Source organism: Coenobita brevimanus, chromosome 114 (assembly GCF_032717465.1).
Source record: "Coenobita brevimanus isolate Jiangsu-jjx chromosome 114, ASM3271746v2, whole genome shotgun sequence".
In the NCBI taxonomy this organism is placed as follows: Eukaryota; Metazoa; Arthropoda; class Malacostraca; order Decapoda; family Coenobitidae; genus Coenobita; species Coenobita brevimanus.
The window spans coordinates 20,068,542-20,089,308 of record NC_137067.1 but is presented as its reverse complement, the minus strand read 5'-3'; positions in this window follow the sequence as shown (position 1 = coordinate 20,089,308).

The window sequence follows — 20,767 nt, the reverse complement described above, 5'->3', positions numbered from 1 at the left end:
CATTTTCCAATTCCTCACCATCCAACCTCGCTGTACATTCACTGACTTCACCTCTCTCAAAGACCATCACTTTACTCTTCCCTACATTTACCTTTAGATTCCGTTTCTTACACACTCTCCCAAACTCATCCACCAAGCCTTGCAGCTCCCCTTCGTCTTCACTCAACAACACAGTATCATCTGCAAACAACAGCACAGGGAGTTTCCAAACACTATCCTCTCTCACCAGGGCCACTCCAACATCCACTACCCTACCTTGTACCTCTTTTATTACCCCATCCATGTACAGATTGAACAACCATGGAGACATGACACATCCCTGTTTCAACCCAACTTTCAAAGAGAAAAATTCACTTAGTTCACCATCCACACGCACTGCAGCCTTCGCACCATCGTACATACTCTTCACAGCATTCAACAACTTCCCATCTACTCCATATATTCTTAACACTTTCCACAATCCTAGTCTATCCACCCTGTCATATGCTTTCTCCAAATCCATGAAAGCCACAAACAACTTCTTTCCCTTCTCTAGAAACTTTTCCACTAAAGATCTGAGAATGAATATCTGATCTACACAACCTTTTCCCTTCCTAAAGCCTCCCTGTTCTTCTCCAACTAATTCCTCTGTTCTTTCTCTAACTCTGTCAATAAGTATCCTACCATACACTTTTCCTATTATACTAAGAAGACAAATGCCCCTATGATTACCACACACTTCTTTTTCCCCTTTTCCTTTGTACAAGGGAATAATTATACCTGACTTCCAATCCTCCGGGACTCTACCTTCCTCCCAGGCCAATCTGCACATCTTCCACATCCATTCTACTACTATCTCACCCCCATGCTTCAGCATTTCATCACACACTCCATCAATTCCTGGGGCTTTCCCTGATTTAACTTTCTTCATTGCTTCCACAACTTCTATCCTACTGATTTCTTCCTGTCTTCTCACCTCCCTCCTTCTCCCAGCCATTCCCCAGCCAAGTCATAACGGGTAATTAAGTGAAGCAACAACTCTCGCTCACATAAGTGCACTACGATGCGCGGGTGAGACAGTGACTGGCTGTATCATCCCAGCACAACAGTGACCACACAGCACCGGTCAGGTCTGGCGCCTGGTTTGAATTAAAGGACAGAAGTTAAAAGATCAAGAACCTGACGGGGGGGGTCTTTCGGCCTCAGTGAAAAATACAGTACTGTCATGCCCGTCATAGTGCAGGTCTGTGCAATAATAGCTCAAAGTAAAGGCAGACTTTTTTTTTTTTTTTTTTGGAAGAATGTGGGCACGCAGTAGTACCAAAGGACCTGTGTGCCTGGTGGCCAGCGGTTGAAATATTCCAGAGTGTTGGCTGAGGCATGAAGAGGGACTTAGGAATGACTGGAGGTTTTTTGGTCATTCAGTGCCTCAGGAAGGAGTGGGCTGGTAGGCTGGTCGGACACGGTCGTGTTATCTTAGGGTCCCTACACTTAAAGTACAGATGTAGAACTACATATTATATAGATAGATAGATAAATAGATAGATAGAAGCAGGGAGTCAGATGATGAGAGGTGTTGTGTCTGCGAGAATCGAGCAGTGCTAAACATGCTTACACACTCTGACGCGAGGAATGCTTGAGACAGCGTCTAGTGGCCATATACACACATACACACATGCTTACACACAGGCTGCGTGAACTTTCCATCCACGAGGAACACACGTGACACACCCCTGCTACACCAGAATTTAGGAAAGAGAGCTCAGACGGAGATTAGCCACAGAAGAGGCAACAGAGGAGTAGACAGGCCTCAGAGGAGACAAGTCACAGGGAGAGGGGCTTGGCAATTTGAGAGAGAGAGACAGATAGCGAGACAGGGAGGTAGCTACCCGGGACTTATACTTTGTTCCGTGTGAAAGAGTTGTTAATATTTCCAAGACAAATAAAAATAGTCCCATACTATTCTTTACCTCTCCTGTCACTACATGACATTTGGTGGCAGCGGTGGGATATGAACCTCGTCTACGAATCAACATTAAATTGCTACAAAATATCAAGATTGAAAACAAGAATATCTCTCTCTCAACCAAACAACACAGCCAGCTCCTGACGCTTCTCTCCATCCAGCCCCCTCCGTCTCCCAGATCATCATGCTGATGCAGAGGTCAAGAGATCACACGACGCCTTGCAAGTAGTTTAACAAAATATTGATACAATATTGCAATTTCTACGACGAATCAGCGAACTACAACCATCTACAATCAACTACAATTAACAACTCTACGTCGTCTGTATAATCTTCTACACGCACCTACAAGAAGCGGCAGTCTTCATCCTACAACGAGTAAATCACAAGAAAAAAGGACCAAGAATACATCAAGAAAGAAAGAAAACAAACAAACAAACACACAAACGAAGAGTGAGAGACGACTCACAACTCATAACCACCAGACCTCACCCTCCTCTCACTGCTACATCCACCCAACCCCCACCGCTTACGCAGGTGTGAAGAGGTCAATACACGCAGCCTGTGTGTAAGCATGTATGTATGTGTGTATATGGCCACTAGACGCTGTCTCAAGCATTCCTCGCGTCAGAGTGTGTAAGCATGTTTAGCACTGCTCGATTCTCGCAGACACAACACCTCTCATCATCTGACTCCCTGCTTCTATCTATCTATTTATCTATCTATCTATATAATATTCACAACTCGTCTTACTCACACGTCTTCACTCAAGTTACTCATCGCTACTCATTCACTCTCCACAGCTACCAGTGTGGGAAGCCGACGTCACCATGTGCTGAGACGACAGCACGCCAATCAACCCGCGTAGGACAACGCTATCACCACGTGCAACACCACTCACACCATTTCCCACCACGGTAGAGATTAGTGAGTTACATAGTTACTTCATTTATACAATACACAGTGATAGACAATAAGCTTCCGCACAAACATATAAAACGTGTTGTATAGTTACAGCTTAAATACACATACCTACTTCAATTATCTTCATAATTCAATCATTAAATACTTGCACCAACAATAAATACTCTACACTGTATATATTCATTCATTTATTATAACATTTATTTACTGCCAACGAGTGTTACCATTTATACCTACATAAAATACGTGTTTCATACATACAACTATACATTAGTACATCTACAAAGTAATAAAGAAAATATACCATCACAGTTACTCGGTGAGCGATTAAAAGAACTGTATTTAACATTTATTAATTAAAGCTACCTAGTGGAAACATATAAATTAAGTTACAAGGTAAACTAGAGAGAAAAAAAATGGCCAACACAAATGCCGTTAGCAAGAGTGAACATCTTCAACACAATCGTGAAGACAATGATTTCCACACAGTGCTGACACACTTATTACTCATGATAGGTACAGGTGAACAACAAATCAGTGTGTATAGTTAATACTGTATATAGTGTATATATTTTTTATATAAAATAACAAAATATGGGACTATATAATATCATTTTCAGTAGTATCTGTGCAATATAAACTAAACTTTAAAAAAGTATCCCAAGGAAATTAGCCAGTAATTATGCAACCATGAACAACATGGAAAAAGCGTACACAAGCGAAGAAAAAACAAACTATAGAAAATCAATACATACAAAAAAAGAAAGAAAGAAAGAAAGAAAAAGTAAGAAAGAAAAAAGAGAAATAGAGTAAGATCACATAACAAACAAATGAAAATAAGTGTAAGTGTTACTACATATGCCAAAATACCACATAAACTACAAACAAAAAAGCAAATTGTTGTCTCCACAAACAAGTGGCATGACACATCATCACTATCATCGACCGCAGCATATGTTAGGACTGCAGTTATTACAATTATGTTACTCCATATTATAATTATGTAACTACAAACAATATGTTCCAATTTATGTAACAGTTGCATTAACAAGATGTAACTTTTATGTAACTTTACCTACAATAATGTACTTACAAACGATATGTAACAGTTATGTAACGACAAACGATTGCATTATGTTACACTAACTACAATTATGTACTTACAAACGATATGTAACAATTATGTAACGACAAACGATTGCATTATGTTACACTAACTACAATTATGTACCTACAAACGATATGTAACAATTATGTAACGACAAACGATTGCATTATGTTACACTTTGCCAATTAACAGTTGCAGTAACAAGATGTAACTTTTATGTAACTTTAACTACAATTATAAGGCCAAGACACTTATATAAGGCCAACACAATTATGCATTAACACAATATTTTGTAACAATTAATAAAATGTTACAATTATGTGGTACCACAATGTTAGTACAATATTATGTCATACAATTATAGCACAATTCTGTATTACCAGTATCATCATACAAGTTAGGTGAAATATTAGACATTACTAAAGTGATAACTCAAATATGTAATGTATAACCTAGCAGTATTACCATTGCACAATTATATGCGTACGTCTGTTGTACATGCACGTCTTACAAAGTGTTATACAACAACCATTGCATTTATTCAAATATGTATACAACTTAATTTAAAATGTAATATTACTGAATAATCAATATTTACTATGAATAATATATGTATACAATATTCATACAATTATGTTACTTTACAATATTGTATATTTCACTTAATTAGCTTGTAAGTTCATTGTAATGTGTATGTAGTTTGTATTAATATATTAGAACTATTAAATGTCGATGGTACGCCATTTTTGCGCGGCCGAGCAGTATGTAGAACTACATATTATATAGATAGATAGATAAATAGATAGATAGAAGCAGGGAGTCAGATGATAAGAGGTGTTGTGTCTGCGAGAATTGAGCAGTGCTATACATGCTTACACACTCTGACGCGAGGAATGCTTGAGACAGCGTCTAGTGGCCATATACACACATACACACATGCTTACACACAGGCTGCGTGAACTTTCCATCCACGAGGAACACACGTGACACACCCCTGCTACACCAGAATTTAGGAAAGAGAGCTCAGACGGAGATTAGCCACAGAAGAGGCAACAGAGGAGTAGACAGGCCTCAGAGGAGACAGGTCACAGGGAGAGGGGCTTGGCAATTTGAGAGAGAGAGACAGATATCGAGACAGGGAGGTAGCTACCCGGGACTTATACTTTGTTCCGTGTGAAAGAGTTGTTAATATTTCCAAGACAAATAAAAATAGTCCCATACTATTCTTTACCTCTCCTGTCACTACATGACACAGATGTACTTCTGAACAAATTAGAGGGTACAGGAATATTTCATTTCCAGAACAATTCTCAACTACATAACTGGCACCGATGCCTCATATGCACGAACTACGAAGTCCATGTAAATGCCGTATGATAAATATGCGAATAATCAAAGCAGAAAATAAGATATTTTTCACTTCCTCGACGCCGGTCGGCAATCTCTAATGCCGACCAATTGATAAGCTTAAAGAAGAGTTCGGCCTCACAGCGTCCACTCCCTGGGCCTCACACTCTCAACATTTAAAAAGAAAGAAAAAAATAGAGGAACTTCCAATATAGTGTGGTCTGGGAAGGCTAGACAATTTAACATTGCCGGTATTCTTATGATCTCTATCAAGGTAATACGTGGAAGGTGTACGGTTACCCCATCGAGGAGGACAAAGTACATTAACAAGGCCTATTGTAGAGCGTGGCAACCCTTGAGGTATGGAGCTTCACCCCTTTCACTGGGAGTTTTTTTTTTTTTTTTTTTCTCGTTCTTGATAACAGCACATGTTTTTACTTAGCGATGAAGAAAGGATTTTCCTGTGCTGGGCGGTAACAAGAATACTGCAGTTATTATTCGTTTTGCCATTACAGGCAGAAGGTTTATGATGCAGAGGAAGGGCACTCAAAAAACTAGTTGACCATTATGACGACAAAGACGATATGTGACTAAGCAAAATATTACAAAACGATGTTTCTGTGAGTGAGGAAAATGATACACCCGCATTTCCTCACTATTATGTACACCCGCATTGCCTCACTATTATGTACACCCGCATTGCCTCACTATTATGTACACCCACATTGCCTCACTATTATGTACACCCGCATTGCCTCACTATTATGTCACCGTCCATCGATACGCTGATACAGTTAACGTCTTCACCATTACAACAGCAAATTTAACTTCACAGCTGCAACCCCTTGGCTATTGAGTTTGGGAGAGCACCCCTGTAATGAAGCAAATAATGGAGCTTCTGCCTGACGTCTCCAGTTGTAAAAGTCTCTCCTAAGCTTATTAAAATTATCTGTAAATGAGGGGTGGCGCGTCTTATGGGCCCACAGCGCCATAAAAAAAAAAAAAAAAAAAAAAAAAAGCCAGATATCGCCTCTTTGGGAGATTTTTTTTTTTTTTTTTTTTTTTTTGATGGTGCATTGGGCCCTTAAGACGCTAAACCGCTGTCATGCGTCTTATGGACGCAATGCACCATAAACAAAAAACGCCAGAAATCGCCTCACTGGGAGGCGATTTCTGTCGCTCTTTATGACACTGAGCGGTTAAGACACGCGGTCCCTCAAATATGAAAAAGTGAAATAATTGAAAGTTTTAGGTACGACAACAATTATCTTTTTTCTTGCTATTGATAGTATGTTTTATTCACTCTGCATGACGTAAAACGGCCAGCTCTCGCCATTCATGTCTCTATCTCCCCCCTCATGCCATTACCGAGTTAACCAGTCATTCTTTAATATTTCTATCAGGCTCTTTCATCACACAAGCTTACCTCTTTGGGAATCTTCATCTCTTAACTTAGGTAACGATTGTCTAGTATACTTTCTTGGTTTTATGCGACCTAGTTTTAGATTAGGATCTCTTGCACTGAGAGGGGTGAAAATGACCTCCCAATACTCCATAAACTGAACAGGATCATCCGGTGGTGGTAACAATGAAATAAAAGGGCGTCTGTTCATCCCCCGTCTCCTAGGAAATGTTAGCTCTGGGACAATTCTAGGCAGCAGGAAAGTAGATAAAGAAATACTGTGCCACTAGAATAAGGGAGAATGAATGGCGCCGTGTAATAATTAGTGTTGCCAGTGCCTTTGAAGTTACTTCGCCTGATATGCACTTTTTATCTCTCACTTTGCAGATCTTCAGTGCTTGTTATTTGACATCATCAGAAAGGAAACTGATGTATTCTTGCTACCGTGACATTATTTTATTTAGCTTTAGAGGGACTTGTTGTGTATGAGGTAAAAGCAGTCGCCATTAACTTTATACCGAGTACATGAATCTTAGCTATTTTTTCTTATCATTGCCAGATGATGATATTCATCTGTGTAGCTGCATCTCGTCGTATAAGGGTTTACATCTTGGTCAAGCAGCCAACAGCAGAATGCACAGTTACAGACAATACCACTCCACACCTCTGCTTAATAATTATGAAACATTTAAAACTATTTAAAAAAAAATTGTTGGGATCGGAATCGTCTATTATTGGGTTTTGAAAGTCATTGCTCACTGTCTAGTTAATTATCGTAAGGAAGCGAATGCACACCCGGTGATTAATTCCACAACTCTATAGCGAGGTCAGGGGTAAAAGTTCACCTAATATTCCAATGCATCTAAGAACTTAGGCCATGTCTGTCACTTTCTTTCTTAATGAATTACATTATTTGTAGGTAAAAAATATATTATGCCAGTCTCACCCTAGGAGTACTGGCTAGCAGAGGAAAGAGAACAGATGAGTTGAAGTATTAGGCAAACTCTTGTCTCCTATTGTACAAACGTCATGGAAAGGCAAAGCTGTGTGACCTGTAACTATGCATTATCACAAATCACAAGCTGTGTTCAGCCAACCAGCACCCTCATCCTTACACATAATGACTGTATTATGTGGAGGCTGTAAATATTGCTGGACATAAATACCATAAACGTGAGATAACATCATGCATGCAGAGGAATGGAACGGGAACTCTCTCAGCCAAAAACATTTATAGCAACGGCTTTTTCACACAGACAAACAAACATGCATATTTAACTTTTGTATTTATAATTCACTAATGAAAAGAACGAATGTTTATACGCATAAACCCCGGATATATTGAGGAAATTTTTTCTTTCTTCCAGCAGAGCACCCACGCGCCATAAGAGGACGATGCCACACACCCTCACATGCCACCACCTGCACTCTAAAATATCCATGGTCAGTAATGAGAGATACTAGGCCAATGTTACCCAGGCTTTAACTATATCTTATCGGTTTGATGATGAAGCTTACAGATCATCAGTGAGAACTGTTTTGGTTATATTCACCTCCTCACACATCTCCCTGCAACAGCCTGCTACTGAGCACGCGACCATGAAACCAATAGTTTTCTTTCCCTTTTTTATGACAGCGACCTCCTCTCTTAGTAGTGGAGAAGGGAGAAATAGTGAGCAGATGGAGAGAACACTTTAAGGAATTGTTGAACACATAGGATGGAACTATTGCGAGTATAAGTGGCTGGGGAATGGCTGGGAGAAGGAGGGAGGTGAGAAGACAGGAAGAAATCAGTAGGATAGAAGTTGTGAAAGCAATGAAGAAAGTTAAATTGAGGAAAGCCCCAGGAATTGATGAAGTGTATGGTGAAATGCTGAAGCATGGGGGAGAGATAGTAGTAGAATGGATGTGGAAGATGTGCAGAGTGGCCTGGGAGGAAGGTAGAGTCCCGGAGGATTGGAAGTCAGGTATAATTATTCCCTTGTACAGTTGACCCTTGTGCGGTGTGGTGCGGTGAGGATCTGTCCGTTCTCCCCTTTGGGGCTAAGATGCGAATGAATGTGTTTGAATGAATGAGTAAATGGGGAGTGTGTCGTCCTGTCTCGGCAACCTCCCTTTCCTTGGGGGCAGCAGCCTAGGTAGATAGATAGATAGATAAAGGAAAAGGGGAAAAAGAAGTGTGTGGTAATCATAGGGGCATTTGTCTTCTTAGTATAATAGGAAAAGTGTATGGTAGGATACTTATTGACAGAGTTAGAGAAAGAACAGAGGAATTAATTGGAGAAGAAAAGGGAGGCTTTAGGAAGGGAAGAGGTTGTGTAGATCAGATATTCATTCTTAGATCTTTAGTGGAAAAGTTTCTAGAGAAGGGAAATAAGTTGTATGCAGCTTTCATGGATTTGGAGAAAGCATATGACAGGGTGGATAGACAAGGATTGTGGAAAGTATTAAGAATATATGGAGTAGATGGGAAGTTGTTGAATGCTGTGAAGAGTATGTACGATGGTGCGAAGGCTGCAGTGCGTGTGGATGGTGAACTAAGTGAATTTTTCTCTTTGAAAGGTGGGTTGAAACAGGGATGTGTCATGTCTTCATGGTTGTTCAATCTGTACATGGATGGGGTAATAAAAGAGGTACAAGGTAGGGTAGTGGATGTTGGAGTGGCCCTGGTGAGAGAGGGTAGTGTTTGGAAACTCCCTGTACTGTTGTTTGCAGATGATACTGTGTTGTTGAGTGAAGATGAAGGGGAGCTGCAAGGCTTGGTGGATGAGTTTGGGAGAGTGTGTAAGAAACGGAATCTAAAGGTGAATGTAGGGAAGAGTAAAGTGATGGTCTTTGAGAGAGGTGAAGTCAGTGAATGTACAGCGAGGTTGGATGGTGAGGAATTGGAAAATGTGAGTACGTTTAAGTACTTGGGTAGTGTGATGAGTAAGGATGGAGGTTTGGAGGGTGAAGTGCTTGAAAGGGTACAGGAGGGAAGAAAGGTTGCTGGTTCTTTGAAAGCAGTGATAAGAAACAGGGAAGCGAGCATGGAAGTGAAAAAGTTACTACATGACAGTATTGTGATACCAACTCTAACGTATGGAAGTGAAGCTTGGACGTTGCTGGAAGGACACAAGTCAAGAGTGAGTGCAGTGGAAATGAGTTATTTAAGAGGAGCCTGTGGAGTCACATGGAGAGACAGGCTGATGAATAAGGTTATAAAGGAGCATTGTGGTGTGGATGTGGATGTGATAGGATGCGTTAGGAGGAACACACTGAGGTGGTTTGGCCATGTGGAGAGGATGGAGGGTGAAAGACTGACGAAGAGAGTGTATGTGAGTGAGGTGGAGGGGGGGAGAGGGAGGGGGAGGCCGAGGATGAGATGGAGGGATGGGGTGGAGAGGTATATGAGAGAGGGGTGTGTGAGTTGGGAGCAGGGCAGTGAAATGGCGGGGGACAGGGTGACGTGGAGGCGATTTGTTTGTGGCCACCCCAAACGGGATTGAGGCGTCTGGCAATAGATAGATAGATAGATAGACCTCCTCTTAGATTATTGTCCTATACAGTTTTAATACAGCATATAAAACTATCCTTCACAAACATTCTTACCAATGGACAAATTACCGTTGCACCAAAGTAAGTGATTATGCAATATGTAAACATGACTACAGATGTAAATGTTTGCCCTTGCGAAATTTCCCGATATTCTTCTATGCAAAACCCACTTGGCCTGTCTGAGCATCATCACACTAATTATGAGAACACTAAGGAAGCCAACCAGATGTCAACCAGGAATGCTATGAAGCGCCCCGGCTTGTGTCAGGCACGCAGGTTCCAGCTTCCCTCACCCTCACCCCACCAGCAGGAAGTCTGGGGCACCTGGGACCGTATTCTTATCAGCACAGGAGGCTTTGTACCACCTCTAGCTTAGCGATTTTATCTGTATACTACATCTTATTATTCTTTTGTAGTTTACTTTTTACTGAAAACGATTAGACAGATAACGTGCGAAATATTAGGCTACTATTGTCTATTTACCATAGCTTGACCCAAATTTTAATCCTTATGCAGATTATTTAATGCAGCTCAGTGGCAGAATAAAACGATACAGTATGCTCTACATCCTTTCCCTAGGGTTTTTTCGTGACCAGCATGATGTTCTAATGTTCATCTATTGCAACGACTCATGATTCAAGATGCAGAGATGGCTATTTTATGCCTGCTTAAAGTAAAACAGGGATATGATATCTCATACAGGAACAACCTGACGAAGAAGAGTTGCTAATAAGCCTCCGTAATCAACAACAAGACGACCCCCGAGGTATGGGTGGTACACTAGTGGGCTTTAAATTTATGTGACATCTCTTCCTGAGCAGCCTATTTAATGGGATACATTTAACGCCTTCACTCCACAGCTTTAATATTTTATTGCTTCTACAGACCGTCTGCTTTGTACAGGAAAGGAAGGGTATCTAAGAAGCCAATGAAGGCTCTAACTCCTCCACTTAGAAAAATTTTGCTAGAAATTTTATAATAACTTCGTCCTCTCGCTAAGTGAGTGAATATCCTCTTGCAAACGATATCATTCTAAAATCAGTTTAACAAAAATGAGGACATTATGTTGTTCTGTGCCAAATACATCGCCAGTGTTGGTGTTCTATGAAATCTCTTTTAACTGGACAACGACTTTGTGGGTGGCGCCTAACTACACTGCATATTGTTACAGTAACTATGTCTCTCGACCAATCCATTATAATTTCTCGTGCTGGTCAGAGTTTTGGGCTCAGTTTGTTTCCGCCTTGTCTTTGTTCACCCAGTAGTATGACTGGCCACCTTGATATAGACCCACTACTGAGGGTCGTATTCTAAGGGAAGACTGGGGCTTGGCAGATTTTGACTGTTTGCATCAATGACCCTCGTGCAATCGCTAGGCATAAAATATAAGCCACCACAGCCTTCCATTCTCCATGTCACCACTGAAGACACAGTGTTCAGACTCTGGTCCGAAGCACTGTTAAACTGAATAGTTTTAGGTTATAGGTGGCTTTTACATGTAAATTTTTGGCACTTCCTTTCCCGTGGGCTTTAATCAAGACACAAATGTTCCGGGCTACAGAATATTTGAAAAACTATTGCACATATAAGTGTCAGGGACTAGTTGCATACAGCGGCAGGTGTGGTATAAGATGTGGAATTTTGGCTAGTAAGTTCTCTTTGTTGCTAATGAAAACACAAACGTTCAGATTCTGGGACAATGGATGTACTACTTCGGTAAGTAGTGTTAAGGATGAGGTGCATATACTTCTCATCCATTTTTTGCTGCCAACGAAGATACTGCCATTCAGTCTCCAGGAAGATCGTTTTGACGTTCCATACAGCTTAGTAGTTTAAAAGTTGAGGTGCATTTATATGCATTATATGCAAATTTTGGGCATATCCTCTACGTCAATAATGAAGCCGTAAACCTTCAAACACCGTGGATATTCAATAAATTATTTCGCTTACCAGAAGTGTATTTAGATGCCTATTTTCGGTTTGCTGCTTTGTCCGTGTTGTTGTGGTGGTGGTCTGGGGCGGGATGAGGGATGCGTTTATGTCGGTAACCGTGACCTGTGGTGGCCGGTGTACAGGAAACATGGGGACTTTACGGCCTCCATTTTATATCATACCTGTAATCTTTTGTACTTTAGTGTTTTTACTCTGAATACTACTGTAGAAGAAAATTTATGCCAAAGTGAAGAGACCCTCGTGAAGAACTCTTGAGCATCTTGATGGTGGGTTGTTAAGTAGTGTGATGGCTGTAGTGCAGCGTGAGGGCACCAGGCGTGACGGAGGGGAGAGGGGTGGAGGGGGCGATGAAATGAAGAACAGTGATGGAGGTGGGGAAAATGGGAGGAAGATAGAATGGTTATAATTGTGTGGAAGGGAGGGGTGGTGGAGGAAGGAAGGGTGAAGAGAGAGGGGGGCAAGATGATGATGGATCTGCAAGGAAATAATCATGCAGAAGCTTAACTTCAGCATTATCATGACGTGTTTCACAACGTACTTGCTACTAAAGTTATATTAAATTTTGAAAAGATAACATATTGCATTTGTGTGGGGTTAATTATTGCCTCCAATGAACCTTTGCGATTAAATGGCTTTTGTAAACAAATTGAATCGCCCTAGAGCAGTAAGAATATCCTTGTAAAAATAACATCCCAGTACTGAACAGGCTAACTATTTTTTTCGATAAACAAGTCTCCAGTGAAGTAAAATGTTTATCAGAGATATATTTTTAGCCGCATTTTAGCACCTGGATATTTATTTATGAAATGTTTAGTAGTTAAATAAGTGACGAAAGAAGTACAATGGAAACAAGTTATTCTATTCACAAATGAGTGTCATGTATCTGGCAGCTGTATTAGTGAAGAGAAGAGCATAAACTAGGAAAATTATGCGCAGCTAAACTTCAAGAAAATATGTGAATGCGGCCTAGAGAGGAGCGAGGAGACATGGTGACGGGAATGCAAGACACATGGCATTAAATGAAAAATGTTAACCCTCAAAAAACAGGTGGTACTTAGATGTGGTATGATAGATAAGATGGAAAAAATAAAATCAGTCCAGTACAATGGTAGTGAATACACACATCTCCCCCCCCCACACACACAACAATTGCGACAAATGTGCGAGCTGATCGAGTTTTTTTTTTTTTTATTGTCTCTTCCTATGCTGTAGGTAAAAAGAATATAAGATTATTTGTTCTTCAGTATCTTTCTACATTTAGTACCCAAAAGATGATCAACTAGGAGATAATTCATTTCGTGCTTTTTCCTTGGTCCGTCAAAACGCTGAACTAAACTTGTTCCCGTCTTTTGTCAGTTCTCCCAGCAGTACAACTGGCAACCTGGATGTAACTACAGCTGGGGGTCACATTCTTGGGGATGATCTGAAACTTACCAGAACTGATTTTCAGCCTCACTGACTCGTGCATTTGATATGCATAAATCTAGCCCTTCTTCATGCTATTTTATTGCCAGTTATATATTCCGTACTAGGAAATACTGGTGGTTTTTAGGGTTTATGCAGACTGTTTCGTTATTTCCATTAAAGCTCAAGTCTATGAGACGCCAACCCTATGCAATATAAAAAGCAGGGTAGTGACAAAAACAGAGCTTAAAGACGGTATCGTAGTTAGGGTGTTAAATGACGGTGCCTATAGCGCCTTCACTGCGACAGGTCACTGCTAAACTTATAAAATAGATCGGTGTTATCAAGATTAACATACAACTGATAATCTAATAGTGTCACTCTCCAACAACGTTGAATCAGCGAAAAACTTGATAGGACATAAGGTGGGCATCTCACGTCCTCTTGTAACCTAGTTTTTGTTTCTCCGTCATGTCTTCAATAATTAAAGTCTCTCTCCACTTAACATGGCGCTTACTCTTACATTATATTTCCTGGCACCCGTGTTATCTTTTCTTTCCTTTCTTCTCCTCCAAGCTCCTCTCCTCTTCTCTCCTCTCTTCTCCTCTCCTCTCCTGCTCGTAATCTACCCTCCCTCCCTCCATTTAAACAAGCCATCTCGAGCAATCCCGTCCACCCATAAAACTTGATATCCTGTCCTCTTTGTCGCTCAGTGTATGTTTCACTCTCAGAATATTCCCCTGAGTATCTGTCCCATTATCTCTCTCCCTCACATTTTATCTCCCCCAAATCAATGGTTTCATGCTGTTTTATTCACCTTGAAATCCAGCTCGAAAATTCAAGTTCCTCAGCATACTACTGCGTCGTCTCTGAATTCTTTAGATTCTGCCTGAATAATGAGTATCAGTTTGGCAAAAACATTTAGAGGAGATCCAGCATGGCACTACGTATTGTTTTTCCTGCCTTCGTTCACTCTCAGTTTTAATTGCACATCCAGATGCCTTCTCATCCCCTCACCTTCCCTCTCTAATTTCGACCGCTTCCCCCCTCCCGTCCCTACCTGTATCTACAGTCCACAAGTCTATCTTTGCTTCCCCATCTTACCGATCACCTACCCCTCTCCTGCTCTCGTCCCTAACCTTTCTAATGCCTCTCATTCCCTCACCTTTCCTCTCCCCTCACCTTTCCTCTCCCCTCACCTGCTCCCTCCTCTCCCTTCACCTGCTCCCTCCTCTCCCCTACCCTCTCTCTTATCTGTCCCTTCTCTTGTCTACCCCCTCCCCTCCTCTGCCCCTCTCGTTTCCTGCCTCTTGTCTAATTCCTTCTCAGTCCTTCCCTCCTGTCCTACACTGCCCGGATCAACTCTCTCCCCTTCTCAAAACCTCTGAATTTTCCCTTTGATTTCTACATTACGTAAGCTACAATGGTTTAATAACAAAGTGTGCGACGTTACCAGAAATTTCAAGACATTTATTAATCTTGACATCACCTCCAGAACAATGTTATTTTTTGCAAAGAACAATAGATTTTTGAAATACACTCCAATTAGCCAAGAAAAAAAGTATATGCAGTATTTTATGCCCATGATAACTGTCCCAATGTTCGCTGGTAGTCAATGAAATGTTTGTAAAATAGTCTCCTTTTTTGGCCGTCCACTGCATTCCGGCACTTACAGCTCCCCATAAAGCCAAAAAACCACCATATATCTACCATATGTTTGTTAACGGCTTCAGATGCAAATCTAATATCGAAGCTAATCATCTCACTACGATGGGGTCGTTTGTGTTGCTGTACCTGTCACCATACAGCTTTGTTCAGCACAGACGATATCTGTTGTAGTGCAGGGGTAAGTGTCACCATACAGCTTTGTTCAGCACAGACGAGATCTGTTGTAGTGCAGGGGCAAGTGTTACCATACAGCTTTGTTCAGCACAGACGAGGTCTGTTGTAGTGCAGGGGTAAGTGTCACCATACAGCTTTGTTCAGCACAGACGAGGTCTGTTGTAGTGCAGGGGTAAGTGTTACCATACAGCTTTGTTCAGCACAGACGAGGTCTGTTGTAGTGCAGGGGTAAGTGTCACCATACAGCTTTGTTCAGCACAGACGATATCTGTTGTAGTGCAGGGGTAAGTGTCACCATACAGCTTTGTTCAGCACAGACGAGATCTGTTGTAGTGCAGGGGTAAGTGTTACCATACAGCTTTGTTCAGCACAGACGAGGTCTGTTGTAGTGCAGGGGTAAGTGTTACCATACAGCTTTGTTCAGCACAGACGAGGTCTGTTGTAGTGCAGGGGTAAGTGTTACCATACAGCTTTGTTCAGCACAGACGAGGTCTGTTGTAGTGCAGGGGTAAGTGTCACCATACAGCTTTGTTCAGCACAGACGAGATCTGTTGTAGTGCAGGGGTAAGTGTCACCATACAGCTTTGTTCAGCACAGACGAGATCTGTTGTAGTGCAGGGGTAAGTGTCACCATACAGCTTTGTTCAGCACAGACGACATCTGTTGTAGTGCAGGGGTAAGTGTCACCATACAGCTTTGTTCACCACAGACGAGGTCTGTTGTAGTGCAGGGGTAAGTGTTACCATACAGCTTTATTCAGCACAGACGAGGTCTGTTGTAGTGCAGGGGTAAGTGTTACCATACAGCTTTATTCAGCACAGACGAGGTCTGTTGTAGTGCAGGGGTAAGTGTTACCATACAGCTTTATTCAGCACAGACGAGGTCTGTTGTAGTGCAGGGGTAAGTGTTACCATACAGCTTTGTTCAGCACAGACGAGGTCTGTTGTAGTGCAGGGGTAAATGCCACCATACAGCTTTATTCAGCACAGACGAGATCTGTTGTAGTGCAGGGGTAAGTGCCACCATACAGCTTTGTTCAGCACAGACGAGGTCTGTTGTAGTGCAGGGGTAAGTGCCACCATACAGCTTTGTTCAACACAGACGAGATCTGTTGTAGTGCAGGGGTAAGTGTTACCATACAGCTTTGTTCACCACAGACGAGGTCTGTTGTAGTGCAGGGGTAAGTGCCACCATACAGCTTTGTTCAACACAGACGAGATCTGTTGTAGTGCAGGGGTAAGTGTTACCATACAGCTTTGTTCAACACAGACATCTGTTGTAGTGCAGGGGTAAGTGTTACCATACAGCTTTATTCACCACAGACATCTGTTGTAGTGCAGGGGTAAGTGTCACCATACAGCTTTGTTCAGCACAGACGAGATCTGTTGTAGTGCAGGGGTAAGTGCCACCATACAGTTTTATTCACCACAGACATCTGTTGTAGTGCAGGGGTAAGTGTTACCATACAGCTTTATTCACCACAGACATCTGTTGTAGTGCAGGGGTAAGTGTTACCATACAGCTTTATTCACCACAGACATCTGTTGTAGTGCAGGGGTAAGTGTCACCATACAGCTTTGTTCACCACAGACGAGATCTGTTGTAGTGCAGGGGTAAGTGTTACCATACAGCTTTATTCACCACAGACATCTGTTGTAGTGCAGGGGTAAGTGTCACCATACAGCTTTGTTCACCACAGACGACATCTGTTGTAGTGCAGGTGTAATGTACGTTGTATCATATCCCTTCTGGTCAGAAATGCTTTCCTAAACACAGGGTTGCCAGGTAGCAACAAATATATATTGTGTATAAGTTTCGGGCTGAAGGGATTAATATTTTCATCTATACAGGGAGAAGTTGCAGACTCCCGACTGTTCCACCATCACATCATCATCATCATCATCATCATCATCATCATCATCATCGTCATCATCATCATCGTCATCATCATCATCATCATCATCATCATCGTCATCGTCATCATCATCGTCATCATCATCGTCATCATCATCATTGTCATCAACAACAACAACAACATTTTCACACCCTTGTTTCTTAACACACACACACAAATAAAAAGGGATTTGTTGTGTTCAAATGGGCATCAAATCAATACAGTAAGTTTTTATTTTTATTTTTTACATGTCCGACTCTGGGCAAAGGCTTCAGGGCCTATTTCTCGGGGGCAGTGACCTATCGTAAGGCCCAGTAGTCCTCCTGCACCTCCATATATCACCACTTCGGCGCTAGCACCCACCATCCATATTGAATACATGCTAGGGCTGTCTCATAATTTTTTTTTTTTTTTTTTTTAATATGTCTGACTCTGGGCATAGGCTTCACAGCCTGCTTTCAAGGCCCAGTAGCCCTCTTACGTACCGCACACCTTCTACATGTCACCACTTCGGCGCTAACACCCACCGTCCATACTGAATACATGCTAGGGCTGTCTCATACAGGACTGGTGTATTGGTATTAGCGGGGGTACTTTTACGACATGTCGGCGGGTCATCTGGTAGGTCAGGAAAGTCTGCTTTTTAGGAAATTCAAATCCTTAAACTGTTCCCTGCCCCAGCCGGGATTCGTTATTTGTTATATATTCTTGTTAATGTCAGACAGTTTTGCCCAGATTAGGAGAAACTTTTGGAATTGGAGGTGTTAGATATAATCTATATTAAATCCTTCACTACAAAATATCAAGCTACAAATCAATCTCGGGGCAACTAAGATAAAATGTCATTATCGTTGTCAAAATTGACACCCGGTTTACATAACAAATACAGAAGCAACAGACAGTTGTGGGACCATATGGGTCTTCGCTAAAATAAAACCTCGTATGTGCCTTTGCTAAATTAAAACAGCTTGCGTGTGAAAATCCTTAAGTAGCTGCGGTGAAGCACCAAACTGTGCTTCGCTAGTGAAGCACCTTGCATGTAATAATCGTTTGGGTTTGACCAACTGATCGAGCAGCTCGTGGAGATGCTTTCGTATCTAAAAATATCCGATAATGTTTTTTCTCCTGAGGTAAGTGATGACTGCCTACTGAAATTCTACGGATAAGTCCGGTGCACAATACTGTGTTACCCAGGGATAGGCTTAGTATCAGGGTAAGTAAAAACGTTACAAGAGGCAGACAGTAAACATAAAATTATTTATTTATTTTCTACTCTTTAAGTATAAGGTGACTATTCATAGCCCTTTGGTAGGTCCGATATACAAGAATTAAATAAGCAAAGATAAGTTTAGTCCAGGATTAAGCAATTTATAGCTTAGTATTACAAGTACTATTGCGGCCAGGAGTTCTTAGCCACCCTCGTCCAGCCAACCCGTGTATGTGGCAACGTCGCATTCACGAGCACAGAGGTTGCCGCATTCGATGCAATTCTGCCGAAAAATATCCCTTCAGCTTTCGGCTTGTACTAATGGATAAAGCAATAGTAATATTTACTCCGAAGGTTTGACTCTGATAACAGGAATATATCACACTGATTATTTAATAACTTGTTTCTTGTATAGAACCAAACAAATGACAGATATGTATATTTGGGTCCACTCCACGATTTCCTGTAGGTTTGAACCAGCGAACACAGAGTGAACAAGTTCGAAGCATTCATTTGGTACCAGGAGAGAGAGAGAGAGAGAGAGAGAGAGAGAGAGAGAGAGAGAGAGAGAGAGAGTAGTGGGTGCCTGTGAATTTTCGAGGAATGAGGCGGAGAAATGAGGTGCTCAGTACAGTTACACAGGGATTTTTCCTTTCGTTTCGGTTGGCTTTCTATGCCTAAATGACTAAATGAAGGTTAATTACGAAATATAATAACTGGATGACGAAGTGGTTATAGGGTCTGGCTAATGATTGTTTGGTCCGAGGTGAGCAGTGGTAAGCCTAATTCCAGGCAACGGTCGCTGTTAAAAGTTGGATATTTTGTTCTATTTATTTTAAATAGCTCTATAGGCTATATGTTTACAGTAATTGTATGCCCCTATGGACCTATTTTCATCCCATGAATATTTTTATCAATGGACATTTTCACCACTCGGAGCACAATCCCCCATGGACCTATATTCCTTAATGACTTTTTTTTTTTAAGACGCCTACTTTTCTACGTAGACCTATTTTCCCAGGAACAAATTTTCCCCACTGATGTATTTTCTCCCCATGGACCAATTTTTCCGTCGATCCTGAATCTCTCCATGTGTGCAGGTTTCCTACATGGACGTATACCCATAGACATATTTTTCACAGTGAACCTATTTTCCCCATAAACCTGTTATCTGACGTCGTTATATCGCCGACTGATGCGTGCATTTAAAACAGACTCTTAACCAACAGACGTATTGCACTATGGACCTGTTGTATATACCTACTTCTATATACCTACTTCTGCATGATTCCAGAATAATATCCACTGTCGACCGATTTCCCGCACACTGGCCTATTCCCAACTTGGACATATTCACTCAAATGACGTAATCCCAGAGGCCTGTTTTCCCACAGTCTGTCCACCCACCTACACTCCCATCCAATAACGCACATACCCACAACCTTACCCAATATAGTATGTCTCAAAATTAGGACGACATAAACCCGTCTTTTGCCTTGTCCTACAGGTAGCTCCACCACCCACCCCACTTAATGCACGAACCCCACTCCACCCCACTTAACAAGCCCAACAACCCTTTCCCTCCTTCTTGCTCACTCACTCCACCTAATCCGCCCGTGAAACCACCAGCCTACACTAACCAATCCACCCACCCAGTCACCAACCTACCAGTCGGCATACCATGCACCACAAGTCGGATGACTCGCAATTCAACACACACACACACACACACACACACACACACACACACACACACACACACAAAGGCGGGGTGGATTTCCTTACACGAAAGATGAGTCTCCCCGCTTAACTCAATCTATCGGTAGAAAATAGTATTTTTTACAGGGAGTTTCCCAGGCCCATAAAGGGGTAGATATGGGCTTCATTCCGGCTACATACACATGATCTTATGCGATGCGAGTAAATAAAGTGCTCGAACTAAACAGGGAATTTTTTCTTTGGCTGACGACGAAGGAGTTTATTTATCCCAAGATAACATCTCGTCGGACAAAATGAAAGATGGGTTTTATTCTGGGTAACGCCAGTTGACTTTGTCACTCTATTAGCCAGGCCGTGTAACTTCTGTTAAATGCCTTATGTTCGCATTTTTTTTTCTCTCTGGTGGTTGGCACCTGGAGATTTTTGGCAGACATGAGTATTTTTCTCATTACCGGATATCCCTCTCTGGACAGAGAGGCAAATTA